The sequence below is a fragment of the Protopterus annectens genome, chromosome 8.part0 (genome assembly GCF_019279795.1).
Source record: "Protopterus annectens isolate FY-2018-M chromosome 8.part0, PAN1.0, whole genome shotgun sequence".
Classification (NCBI taxonomy): Eukaryota; Metazoa; Chordata; order Ceratodontiformes; family Protopteridae; genus Protopterus; species Protopterus annectens.
In genome coordinates, this window is record NC_056741.1 from 1,315,059,249 (window position 1) to 1,315,074,082 (window position 14,834).

The following is a 14,834-nucleotide window of genomic DNA, read 5'->3' on the forward strand; positions in this document are numbered from 1 at the left end:
AGAACAGCTTCTTCTCTCATAGAGACCATTCAGAAGGTCATAAAATTTAAGCAAAGAATCATTAAAACAATTATTGTTTATGTGATTAGTTTTCAGGTGCAGACTTTGGCACTTTTCTTAGATTTAAAGTCACAAAATAATATATTTAGGCTAAAAGTTGACCACGGTAATGTATGCTTGTTGCGAAAGAAACATACTATATAATCCACTTAGATCGATAAAAAAGTCTCTGTTTTCTTTCGCAACAAGCATACATTACCGTGGTCAACTTTTAGCCTAAATATATTGTTTCGTGACTTTTTATCTCTTTTGTGGCTAAAGGCGTTTACTCCGCCAGGAACTTTATATTTTATTGGATTATTTACTTTTCTTAGATTTGTTTACACCCGTTTCTTATATGACAGTAGAAAATCATATCTGTAGGTTAATATTTTCATTAAGGAATGCTACTGTCTTTTCTCTAACATTTATATTAACCCAGACCATCATAATGGATCTTGTTACTGCGAGTACAGAATGCTTATTGGAAGTCATTTTTCTTTTGCAGAATTTTGAACCTCTGAGTTCATAGGTAATATAGTTCAGTAACAACATTCAATTCCTCCTGTAAGGGCAAAACAGAAAAAAAAAAAACTAAATGAGACAATAATGCTTATAAACTAAGATAAAAAGGTGAGGGGAAATACAGTTAATTAGGGATATGCCAAATACTATCTGATACATTCCAGAGGTCAGAAAATGCTGCTACCTTAATCTCAAGTAGTCAAGGACATGATTACTGTATACACCCCTAACTCAAAAATAAATAAATAAATAAATAAAATAAAATAAATAATTACAATAATTCTTTGCAAGGAAGGTCAAACAGTACTATAACCTCTCATCCCAGTACGTATTATTACTAGCTTCACAGTAGCATAGCAGTGGGGGAAAAAAGTCCCCCTGCACAGATTCTATCAGTCTCTCACAAACAGGAATCTCAAAAATTTAAAGAAAGAAATTGTGACTGGGCATTAGGTACCAAGTCATGTGACCATTTAATACTAATAAGGAAACCCAAATATATTTTAATCCTTTGTGAATAATGCTGAAGCCTAAAAACTCTAAAAAGTCAGCCTTGGAAATTTCAAGATTGAATATACTTCCACTACAAATTATATATTTTTTCAGCTGATTGAACCGTAGAATAACCTTTGTAAAAAAAATAAATAAATAAATAAATAATTTTGTTTTAGTGCAATCAAAATCAAATTTCCAAACATAGCGTGTTACAAGACTTGTAATCTCAACTGATTATACATGATAGCTGTACATATTATATTAAAAATATACATGTTCCTATAAATTATTAGCAAATACTTCCACTCGAAAATGCTGCACAGTATTTTGCCAAAGTGTGTCTTTTTTAAAAGAGCATGCATTATGCATTATTTTTCCGTTTTAAAGTTTTTTTAAACTTTTTTTGTATTTAATACACATACCGATACTTGAAACTAGCAAAGATGAGATGATCATTATCATAGTGTTTAATTTTTTTTAAGGGAAGTATCCCACAACTGGGAGTATGCTGACATATTACTTCAGGAGAAATCCAGCTCATGTTAGATATTCATGTTACTCAAAAATGCAAAACTTTATTTTATAAATAACTTACTATTGCAGGAGACAATAAGACATATGAAGCTCTAAAATATCAAAGCAGTGGCAGTGCATGTTTCATAGCGCTCAGAGCTTCTGAATGGAGATCACAGTACAGTGAGGATGTGGAAATGTACCCTTTTCCTCACTGTAGTGCGATCTCGGAGTTGATACATATAATTTGCAGGGGGTGAAAAAAATGTAAGAGAAGCTGTATTTTTGTTTTTGTTGAAGCACTTGCTGTTTCCATATTTTAAAGTTCAGGAAAGTAAACATTTGATTTTTATGCAATTTTGGTCTTGTCGTCTCTGGATTGATTTCTGCTGATTTAAACTTTTGGTAATGTAACACAGACCCCTATATCTATATCTAGCTGAACATTTATATAATACACCCATCTGGAGCACTGTATATGAAAAAAACATACAAATTAAGTTCATGGGATTAGCAAATATATAATTAAAACAATTTATGTAGGCCTTCATTAATTATGTGACAGTAGCACACATACTCAATAAAAGCAATTATGTGTCATGCAGCAGATTTAAGCGATGCAATCTTTCTGTATTTTATGCATTTAGGGGGCACAAGTTTTACTGATGTGAAAAATGACTTGTGTATCAAAAGCAATGCTAGGTACATTACATAAAGATACAGCACAACAGAAATCAAGAGGATGTTCATAAAATGCAGGTTAGTAAGCAGTTACATGATTTTGCAGTCGCAAAATCAGTCACATTTCATTTAGGAAAACAGTTTAAACTATAAATGATATGAAACAGCCAAGTAAAAAGGTGTCATGCATTACTCGTATAACATGTTAAAAAGATCCATCAGCAGAGAAGCTTTTTATCTGCTTCTTGTAATTTGTCATTTACCAGTGTTGATGGAAATCATTCATTCATTTACCATTATTTCTGTAAATATTCAGTAATCTATTGTTTATCCTAATGTAGGGATGGGGCTAGAGTCATTACCTGTCCTGGCACTCAGTGGGCACATGCACTGGAACCTCAAACTGTATAGGCTCACAACTATGGGCTATATTTGAGAAATGGCAGTTAAACTGAAGCACGTTTTTGGGATGTGGGAAGAAACTGTAACATCCCGCAAAAGTCCACATGGACACAGTAGGAACATGCAAACTCCACAGCAGTCACCATAGTCATGAGCTGAAACTGAGAACCGAGCACTGCAAGGGGTCAACGCAACAACTGTGCAATGTGAAAAGGTATTGCAGATATATATTATGTCTGTGTGTAACTGCTTGTGTGTATATCCATCCATATCTATGTATCTATCTGTCTATAAATAGATTTATATATATATATATATATATATATATATATATATATATATATATGTACAGAAAGAGAGAGAGAGAAGTAAGGTGAAGGGGAAGCCACCCTGGGTGTAAGATGCTAGGGCATACAAAGATGTAATTTCTCTACTGGCATTTCTCAATAATGTTCAGTATATTCTGTTGTGCAGTACTGCAATGCTTCAGCATTTTATGTGTGGTAAAAGTTGTAGCAAACCATTTGCTGCAATTTAACAGAAGATGAGATTTTTTTTTTATTTGATCCTCAGCTGTGAAGGGATGTGGTACATAAACAGTATCATATTCAGAAACAGCACCAGGTGGTACCAAAGCAAGCTATGTTTCTCTCTCTCTCAATATATATCTATATATATCTATATATATATATATATATATATATATATATATATGTGTGTGTGTGTGTGTGTGTGTGTGTGTAAATGTATATATAGATATAGATTATATATATAGATATAGATATATAGATATATATATAGATATATACATATATATATATATATATATATATATATATATATATATATATATATATATATATATATTTATGGGAGCACTACAGAATCCTGAAAGCCCAAAATCCTGAAAGTTCAAAATACTGAAAACACACAGGATACCAACACTCACTATATTCCAGCACAAGTACATACAGAAACAAATAAAACAGAAACTATATTACTGTTCTCCAAGTATAAGCAGGTTGTTTCTGTTATTAAATATATCAACACCAAGATTGCACTTAGTGTAGTGAAGTACAATCTCAGAGTTGATATATTTAAGTAGCAGGGGGTGTGGGGAGCACATTCCCCCCACATGGGGGGGTGCAGGGGGGCTTTCCTCCCTGCATATTGTTGAAGGGTAATATGTTTCTGTATGTACTTATGCTGGAATATAGTGAGTGTTGGTATCCTGTGTGTTTTCACAATTTTGAGTTTTCAGTATTTTGAACTTTTAGGATTTTGGTCTGCAGGATTTGGGGCTTTCAAGATTCTGTATCGCTCCATATATATATATATATATATATATATATATATATATATATATATATACATACACACACACACACACACACACACACACACACACACACACACACCTACATGAACTATATATTAAGAACACTTATACAGTCTATAGTGTTGCTTATTGTGTGTTATGAAATAAATGTAAGCGTAGCTATGAAAGACTCCAGGCCTTTGGCATCTTGCTTTGCCACACACTTAAATGTATGCTAATCACACAGTGACAAGTGCTCTGCCAAGCTGTAACACTTATATTTGGCACACATTGCTTCCTTTGTATATGTTTGTATGCCTACATCTTGGATATACTTGACAAAAAAAGCAACATTTTGCTGAGAACAGTCCGACATGCATCACTTGAATGTTATCACAGTATGATGGAATAAGATACACAGAGTGTTTTATAACACAAACCATTAAATTCTGAAACAATATGCTATTCATGAACTAAGCATGATGAACTGAATACAAATAAAAGCTGTGCAAAATGCATCGTTTTATTGTACTATAGAGTGCATAAAACTTATTGATGGTGCAGTTTAAAAAACTGAAACTGCATAAATTCTAAAATTTTACTGTGATACAGTAATATGTTAAAGAGCAGATTACAGTTTAATGCATGAGAGGGGAAGAACATTAAATCAGTTATAAAAGAGAAGGATACACAATGTCATAGCATGAAACAAAGAGCAAAGATGGCACTGCAGTGGTCACAGTAAAAGGAATGAAATGTTATCTTCCATTAGCCTTCTGTAAATGCATAAATACACCATGAAACTGGCACCACCATACATACTGTCATTAGACGTTTGTTTTCAGGATACACATGGCCAAGTAATGGTAGAAGAAGTAACAGCATACGTACTCAGCACGGGTGGCTCCTTATTATAGACAGCAGGTCATCGACATTTCCAGAGGCCACTAAAGTAGAAGAAAGGAATGATAAAAGTTATAAGACGGGGGTAGAAATTGGGGAATTCAGGTGCAAAGAGGCTAAAAGGAGGTGTTTTGCCAGAGGTAGTAGAGAATAAAAGATTATCCTAACACTTCTGTTAGTATCCAGTTACAATTATGGGTGGAAACATTTGATAAAATGGCAGTTTTGTGCCCAAGCAGTATGGTTTGCATTGCTGAAACGTCCCAGGAAAAGATGATTGTATACCATTGCATTTTTCTTTTTCTTTGTGATAGTAGAAATAAAATGACTCTCCTTCCATATGGCACTACAGCTAGAGTGACCCAATTCATGTATGATATAAATCTGTCAATTTTTGTGTGGAGTCAGATTGAATGTATAAGGAATGAGTGGTTGTAGGACTCACATGCTTAATTCAGTGGCTTGGGGAAAAAAGCACCATACAGACCATCTTTCACAGATAACAGATACATCACCATCTGAACAGGTTCTCATTCTCTGCCTCTAGACTGCTGTATCAAGTCCACATGTTGCCATTGTAATGGATGTTGTGTTACCAATGCAGTGGGGCAGTCACCAAAACCTGAGCGATTGTAAACAAAACACATAGAACATGACCGCAAGCAGTAACAGAATGTCACCAAAATTTAGGAGATATAGGAGCACAAGGAGATTTATGGATGCTTGGTGTATGTAATGGGTATAGGACTAAAGGCGGTAGTAAGCAGCCACAGCCTGGAGGAAATCTGTGTCCATAACATATTTCGTTCTGATGCTTGATACATTACACTGCACTTTTGAGAGGAGTAAAGGGTGTAACTACAGCAGTGCTTGTTAAAAATACTCTGTCATATTGTTGTCCAGCTGTGGTATATGAAGCAATTCAAGCAATGGAGCATGTGACCAGACCAGCAGTACCTTAAGTGACGGGTGCCATTCATCCACCTGGTTAGTGGTCTGAGGCATATCTAAGTCATTCAGCTTGGACAGATTTCAGAACCTTAAGAGCTATCAGGACAGCAGACACTTCTCCTTCTTAGCAAATCAGCATTTCTTATATTTTCCCCAGAAGTAATGGTGGTTCACAGAGGTCATCAGCTACCTTGTAATGTCTGGCATGCCAAATTAGATGTTTAAAAAGGCATGCACAACCTTGTCAAGTGGTAGGAATGCCAGGACTATGATCATGGATAACTGCAGTGCAAAGATGGCATCTGTGCCATGCAGGTGCCCCAACTGGGAATGCCATATATACCTCCAGATGATATGGGCAGCCCTTCAGCATTATTTTTGAATATGCTTTTCTTCCATTCTTAATTGCTGCTTTCACAATGTCTAACATAATGTAATCAGTACTGAATATGTGTCCACCTTCCATCATGATGCATCTGCATGGCCCCATACCCAGCCAGCAGCATGCAAATCACAGGACAATACACAAGGGAGGTGATACATTGCAGGGGACCTTAGGATGTCTATTTAATACAGGGTGTACAGTTACGCAATCACAACAATGAGAGTGGAAATAGTCTCTGTTAGGTTAGCAACCAAAGCGTGAATGGACTCGGAACAAGGAATAGAAAAACACAATTTATTGAAGTACTCTGTACAACATGGTAAGCGCTTTCATCTGCAAAGCAGACTTCTTCAGACCACTAAACATCAAAATAAGAAACATATTTAAAAACTTTTTGGTGCCAGAATTCATTGATAATTGAATAATCACTTTCTATTTCAAGTGCCAATGCAAGTAATATTTAAACACCATAATAAAATACTTTTCCTCCGATAATTAAAAATTTTTATACACAATAAAAATACAATAATTAATAATAACATTAAATACCAAAATTGTAATAAATGAATTAACTGTACTAATATATAAAAACTGTAAAATGTAAATGCTGTAAAATGTACATAATATATTTGATATATACATAATGTATTAGCTATAAATACAACTCTGCCTGGAAAAATACTGAAAATCAAACTGCACTGAATAAATACTGCTCAAAGTGAGAATAATAATGTCATAAACAATCATATGTATATAAAATTTGATATAAACACATACAAAATAGTGTGACTAAGAATTTAAATATTTTGCCAACTTTCCATATCACACAAACTACAAGTGATATTATATCTATTCAAAATTGATATATCAAAACATCTTATAATAACTGCAAAAAAGGTTTAATAGAAATGAATTCATTAATACCAGGGAATTTTGTGGCATTAGTCATCATCTGCCACATACTTTCCCTTTTTGCAAGGAGTGCTTTAAAATTACCACCCCGTGGTGTAATAACTACCTGATCAATTATGGCAAATCTAAATGTATGGGTATCACCATGTTCCTTTAAATGTCTATATAAGGCATTTTTGGTGTCATGCACCTTAATCCTATACAAATGCTCATAAATCCGCTTTCTAAATTGCCTTTCAGTTTTCCCAATATAGAAGGCTGTACAGGACATACATTTAGCAAGATATACTATGTTGGTACTATAACAATTCCCTTTCTTAAACCTGATGTAAGTCTTATTGATGTCATTCAACTTGCATCCCTTGCTCTCGTTTATAGCAAAGCATTGTCGACATGAGCCACATTTTTTGGTAGATGCATCCAATTTCTTGTAATTCAAGTTTTTTGCACTCTCCAATATTCTTTTTACATTAAACCCCATTTTGTATACACAACAAGGTCAATAACCTACTATATTTCTCACTTCATCATCAGCAGTTAAGGTGTACCAATGTCTAAACAATATATTTTTAATTTCATTGACATGCGGAGAAAACATTAAGACACAAACTTTGTTAGTCTCTAGCCTATCAATATTACATGACTGGATGTCAGTGTTGTAATTGTATACTGTTCCTAATATCGGAGGGTATTTTTTACTCCATTCATTAGTAACATAAAGAGCAACATCATTCAATAGAGATATAGGATAATCCCTATTGATGAACATATTCTTAATAAAATTTATTTCTTTGACCATTGTCTCATAATTGGAGGACTAACTAGCCGCCCGTATACATTGTCCTTTAAAAATGTTTCTTAATATGTGTTTGGGGTGATTACTTGAATATTCCAAATACCCATTGGAAAAAGTTTCCTTTCTAAAAATTTCTGACTGAAACCCAGAATCCGTGTGTCTTATAAAAGTGTCCAAATAGGCAATGCCTTCGTTGTTAACTTTATGAGTAAATTTCAAAAAACTATTGGACTGGTTAAGATATACCATGAATTCATCCAAAAGTTCACTTGGTCTGTCCCATAACAGGAACATGTCATCCAGGAACCTTGTGTAGTATACTACATGTTGAAAATATGTACAGTTAAATAAACACTGGTTCTCCCATTCCAACATTACTAAATTCGCAAAAATGGGAGCACACGAGGCCCCCATAGCCACACCTCGTGTCTGTTTAAAATACTCCCCTTGAAAATAAATGAAGTTATTATCCAATACCAATTCCATCATGTCAGTGATCAAATTGATACGGTCCCAACTAAGATTGGAAAATCTTTTCAGACTCTCACTAAAAAATTCTAGTCCTTCTGTTTTAGGTATACAGGAGAATAAGTCTATGACGTCTATAGTGATATATAACAAATTTTTTTTCCATTTTTCTGGGGTAAGGTGAGATAAAAACATCCATGAGTCCTTTATAAGGTGCGGAGTTCTCCCATATATGTGTTTGACCCATCTGTCTATAGCTACTCCTATGTTGTAAGTTTTGGACTTACTGCCCGAAATAATAGGACGAAATGGTGGATCAACAATATCCTTGTGGATTTTTGGTATGCCTACTATTGTAGCTAACACAGGGAAATCAACCTTTAAAAAATTGTAAGTATCCACAGTAATCCTATTGTCAATAAGATACTCTTCCAAAGCTAGGTCAATCTTGTGATATCCTAAGTTAACTTCATTGAGAGACACTATGTCATAATTGCCTGTCTCATTTAAGATGCTATGTATCTTATTGTTGTAATCCATGGTGTGAAACAAAACTATCCCAGCCCCTTTATCGGGTTTCATAACCCGTATGTCTTTATCACTGACCAACTCATTTAAACACTTTCTCTCCTTATAAGACAAATTGTCATAAAAAGTAAGGGTCTTACTTCGCTGTTTATATCTGTATATATCTAAACAGGTAAGATCCTCAAAGTTTAACACGTTTCTATGTGCCATAGGTATGTAAGTGCTTTTTTTCTTAAGTGTTTTTAAAGGTAACTGCTCAACATTCTTTTGCATGGTAAGTGCCAAACCGAGCCTACGACAGAATAACTTTACCTCTGCTATCATGTCTGTCAGATTAAATTTAACAGTTGGAATATATTTCATACCCTTCATGAATAAAGAAAAATGTTCTTCCTGTATCTGTAAACTTGTATAATTAAATATTTTCATATCTGTGTGTACAATAACTACTTCATCATCTAAATTATGTGGCAACACAGCTTCTATAATGGGCACAACTTCCAATTGTGATGCTAAATCATAAATGTTAACAACATCATTACCTACCATCTGTTCTGATGGTTCTTTTGTCGATAATTCCTTTTGTGTGGAGGCGTGAAAAATGTCCCCCCTGAAAATTTGATTCAGATTCCTTGTGAGTCCCCCGTCTATCTTGGGCTTCAAACAGAGGTTCCCTGTTGGTCTGTGATTTCCATAGATATGCCCTGTGGTGGTGATATTGTTCTATATCACGTAACAATTTTTTGTTCTTTCTATCAAATGTATTAGCTGCTCTATTTTCTGCTAATTTAAATTGTTTTTCATATAGCTCCTTCCATTGGGGAAACACAAGATCAGTTACAATGTCATTATTCAACTTCTCTACCTCACTAACTAACACACTTAGTTTCTCATCGTTCTTTTTTATAATTAAATTCATAAAACTAGTACCAAAGCCATCAAACATTTTATTAAACTCCTTCTTAGTGTCTATATCCAAGTCAATTCCCATAGGCATTTTAAAAAACCTTAAACCCATAGGTACAATACCTAAATTAATACATTTCAGTAGATACGCGTTGTCTATTTTAATGCTTTTAACAGCTGAAAGTAATTTCCCTAAACCAAAAATCATATCTTTCAAAGTACCCTTATGGTTGGCAGAGTTGTCTTTATATATATGTTTTTGATTGTTATTAATTTTAAAATCATATTCACCAGTAAAAAATTGATCTAAATTACCAAGTTCATGAGTAATTGCATTAACATTAACATTGACAGTCCTGCCCCTTGGGCTGGAAGAATTATCAACAGTACCTTTAACCAAATCCGTTATAGGTTTGGTATATGTTCTAACAGGTTGCATACGTTTTGGACGAGCTCCTAAACGGTCAAAATCCTCATCAACCTGAAAAAGCGAAAAATCGAAAGTAAACTCCTTGTCAGATGTATATTCCTTGTCAAACACTTGGCTAGTGTCGCGGACACTATTCCCCATCAGTCTCGATCTGGTCACCTCACTGAAATCCTTATTAGGTTCACCCTGACCATTCTGGATATCCACTTGTGTAGAAACGTATGAAGCACCCGCGAGCAGCTTGTTATAGCATTGGAAGTGGCGTTTTTCATGTCCCACAGCGTTTTCTGTAGCTGCCCGACTACATCTGTCAGGCGGGTAACGTTTTCACGTAAAATGTTCATATCCGCCTTCAAGGTGCTCAGCATGTCCTTGTCCAATGAAGTCTCGATCACCATACTTGTGTTGTCCATAGCAAAAGAACTGAAATAAATCCAAAGCTCCGTACAACAACGTAATCACAACAATGAGACTGGAAATAGTCTCTGCTAGGTTAGCAACAAAAGCGTGAATGGACTTGGAACAAGGAATAGAAAAACACAATTTATTGAAGTACTCTGTACAACGTGGTAAGTGCTTTCATCTGCAAAGCAGACTTCTTCAGACCACTAAACATCAAAATAAGGAACATATTTAAAAATTTTTTGGCGCCAGAATTCATTGATAATTGAATAATCACTTTCTATTTAAAGTGCCAATGCAAGTAATATTTAAACACCATAATAAAATACTTTTCCTCTGATAATGTGCAGTTACCTGCACACAGTGTCCCTCAAAGAAAATATCCCATCAACAAACACCATAGAAAACTTGAACAGATCCTCCACTTTTGTGCAGTGGTCGGTGCTAGTGTGACACTCTCACCACCTGTGCTATCCAGTCGTTAGAGTAGGAATTGACCAGTGTCCAGTGGATACATCTCTACTTTTATATCATGCTTCACCTTTGTGGTTTCCTTGCCCTGCTAATGGAAACCCTTGGGGTGTCATGGCAGGGCAGATCCCGCATCACTTTATTGGCAGCCCTTTCTACACCTGATTTATGCATTTGCTGGACATGTCCATGCTGTTAACTGCCTTCTATGTCATCCTGCTGGGTAATCCTACTACAGCTGGGACAGTGCTGTCTGGGACATGTTGGTGTGTAATACTGACTTCAACAATTCTAACCATCCTTGTTTTTACAGGTGATACGACTGTTTCTCCATTTTTTCTGGGATTTCAATACATTTCCCAATAGCTTCAGGTGGAGGGACTCCATTTCAGATGATGTATGTACCCCTCCAGCCCCCAGTTGATCTTCCCTGGCTGACTGCTTATTATGCTGTAGCTATGACCTAAAATGTCTAGGGAATACATTCTGAGTTACCAGTCTTTGGGTTATAACACTGGTACTCATGTCTTCTGCCGCCATTGCTGTATGATTACTCTGCAATCCTGTGTTCTTGTGTTTTTTTATTTTTTGCTGCCTGGGAACAGCAGACATCAGGGGTTCACAAGAACAGTGAGACAGTGAGAGTAGCTAAATGCCTTGTTATTGTGTGTTCCATTGTTTTACGCCATATCATTTCTAGTCGCATATCCCTTTTACCCACTGGGCTCACTGACATTTTCAGGAGCTACCCTGCCATGGCAACCACTAGTGTGTGGGCCACCCCACTAGAATCCTTGCATGACTGTGATCCTTATTTAGCTGGCATTTTGCCTCACCTTTTCCTGCAGACTGGATAAGTGGGTCATACCATCAATCCTACCCCTTTTACATGATGGATTAAGGCCTTTCCTGACGTACAGAAACTTACTTTCTTTCTGCAGGTGTGGTTTTCACCAAGAAAGCTACACAGAGCCGCAAAATGCAATTAATAATTTGTATGAGTATTAAAGCTATCAGTTTGTCAGTACAATAAATGATATATGGGAGTAACCATGTAAGGTGATGACTCAAAATTACATGCCTTCTGAAATGTATTGCCGTTTGATCTGTAACAGTTTACAGTGTAAAGCATAGCATTTTTCTTGTAGATGTTAGTATTACAAACGTGTAGTATCCAAGTACCAGCTGTGCTACTGATCATAAAACTGTCTTGTATGGAAGTAGGTTGTCAGCTGTGACACTGGATACAATTTCTGGTCTGTTGTCTATTAATTGGCTAATATAGAGGATTTGATCAGCACTCCCATGTTCATTATGACCTTGGCTTCTGAAGTGTGAAAGTATGTTATTGCTAAAGCTCTCAGAGACATTAGCTGAGGTGAAAGAGGGGGGAGGGGAGCAGTAAATTGTGAAATGGTTGAAGTTCTTGCAGTCAGCTGAGTTATAGCAAACCAAAAGAACAATTGAATTCATAAAACATGTGATTTGCAAGGAAGATCAGGAAAAAATGTGCACACTGTACCAGAACCAGTGCCCCAGGACAACAGAACAGAGACAGACAGACAGAAAACATACCTGTTCTTTATGCTGCTAAGCAGAAGAGTAAGCTGCTGATGTTACTGCAGGTACTCTGTAACTAACACTGTTTCCTTCCCAAGGGAGTGGGGTGTGTGAGTAAAAGTGATGGTGTTCAGTCTGTTGATTCTGCAATTTACTTAGGAAAAGAGTAGAATCTGTGTTAGTATTGTCCCTGTGACACTTCTTCATACTGGGAATTTTCTATTCAGCACTGCCTATGGAGTTCTGTCTAGAGCTATACATAAAAAATATGGTAATAAAGAGTAATATTCTTAATAGTTCTGCAGGTCATCTGGATAGAACAGTACTATAGATACGTTGTACCCAAAGCTGCATTTTATTTTTGCATATGAGTGTGTCTCTGCACCTGTGTTATATGTTGTTTATGCCATGTGCACTATGCATGTTAATGAGTGTGCATGCATTCTTGTGTAGAAAATCTAGGTTGAGGTGTAAAACAACTGCTTTATCCTGATGCCCTGCAGTTCAGACCATACTATAAAAATCAGCTGGTTACTTTGTGAAAAGTAAGAAGTACTTTTTATGTTTCATTTGACTGGAAAAATCCTGGAAGAGATGGTGCTATGGCTGTTATTACTGCCTCACATTATTTAGTTGAGTTTCTGGCTGGGGGGCCTTCAGTGTTAAGTGTACATGTCCTCCATGTGTCTGTGGAATTTTGTTAGGTCTGTGATTTTGTCTCACATAAGATTTTGAGGTAAGTGAACTGGCAGTTTTTTAAACTGCCCTTAACTGTGTGTATGCTTGCGCATGTGTGTATATGTGCGTGCCTGTCTGTCTTTGTCTATCTATGTCTGTGTTTGTGTGTGTGCCTGTGTGTCTCAAAGCCAATTGATATGGAGTTAAGTGAAGTGAGAATGATTCATATTGTCCTTAATTGTTTGTGCATGTTTTTAAATTAGAGATTGTGGTACAGTGTGGATCTAGGAATATGCCTTTTCCCCACTGTAGTGTGATCTCAGTATATATAATTATCAAGGGGTATGGAAGGCACATCCCCTGACATACAGGGATGCAGGGGGGATGCTCCCTGCAAAAACATGTCGTTTGCTTTTTGATCCTTTATGGATTAATGTTTTTGTATTCAATGTACGGGATTAACTGAGTTGTGGATCATACTTCTCAGCTGTACAGATTTTGCCTCATATTTTTGGTCTGTTTTTCATAAAAGTGTGATTTTCTGGCAAATTAGAGGCAAATCATTGAAGACTGAAGTCAGTAAATAATGACAGACATTTAAATTTCAGACTTCATACCCTTCAAACAATTCATGCTAATGCAAAACATGTTATTCTACCAACTTTCTAAGTTTATTAGTGCAATACTTAAAAATTTTCCCTATTTTTGGGCCTTTGTACCACCTTTATTTATGGCTTTGTCCAGATTTCTTGCTTTAAGAGGTTGAGAGGTATGTTGTGGATTGATGATGTGTGATGTTGATCAAAACTTAGGTTCACATATCCATATCAATATCTATATATGTGTAAGGGTGTGCATATGTGTGTGTGTGTGTGTGTGTGTGTGTGTGTGTGTGTGTGTGTGTGTGTGTGTGTGTGTGTGTGTGTGTGTGTGTTTGTATACTTCCTGTAGGGAACAGCCTTCCCATCCATGACTGGCTCTCTGGATGCTTGACAACAGAGGCTTCACCTCTAGTTCTTCTGTGACCTTGAATAGGATTATGCAGGAATACTGAAACTGAATGAATTAATGAACAGTTGAAGATCAAACAGTACTGTTACCCTCTTCAGTCCTGCTAAAGTTAATGGAAAGTTGAATGTCCAATCCAGGAATAGGCAGCACATTGGCTCAATAGCTAGCATTTTAGCCTTCATGCTCCAGGGTGCAAGGTTCAATTCTAACAGCTTGTCACCATCTTTACAAATTTCCATGTTCTCCTTATGTTTGTGTTGGGTTTTATCAGGGTACTCCCCCAAGACCACACTGCTTGATTTACTACTCAAAACTGTTCATATATGTCGTATTTGCCTTTGTTCTTGTGGCCCATGTCATGGCTGAAAATGATCTATGATAACAGATTACTTACCCTGTTAGCAAATGAATTCATTTTTTAAAAATGTAATTAAATGTTAACAGTGAAAGCTGGAAAAAA

The 14,834-nt window shown here is 35.9% G+C and overlaps 1 protein-coding gene across 1 annotated transcript in view; it reads left to right on the forward strand.

Moving 5' to 3' along the window:
* CADM4 (cell adhesion molecule 4) overlaps positions 1-14,834 on the forward strand; it is a 1,113,916-nt gene that overhangs the window by 996,218 nt on the left and 102,864 nt on the right. The gene's annotated exons all lie outside the window — the stretch shown is intronic.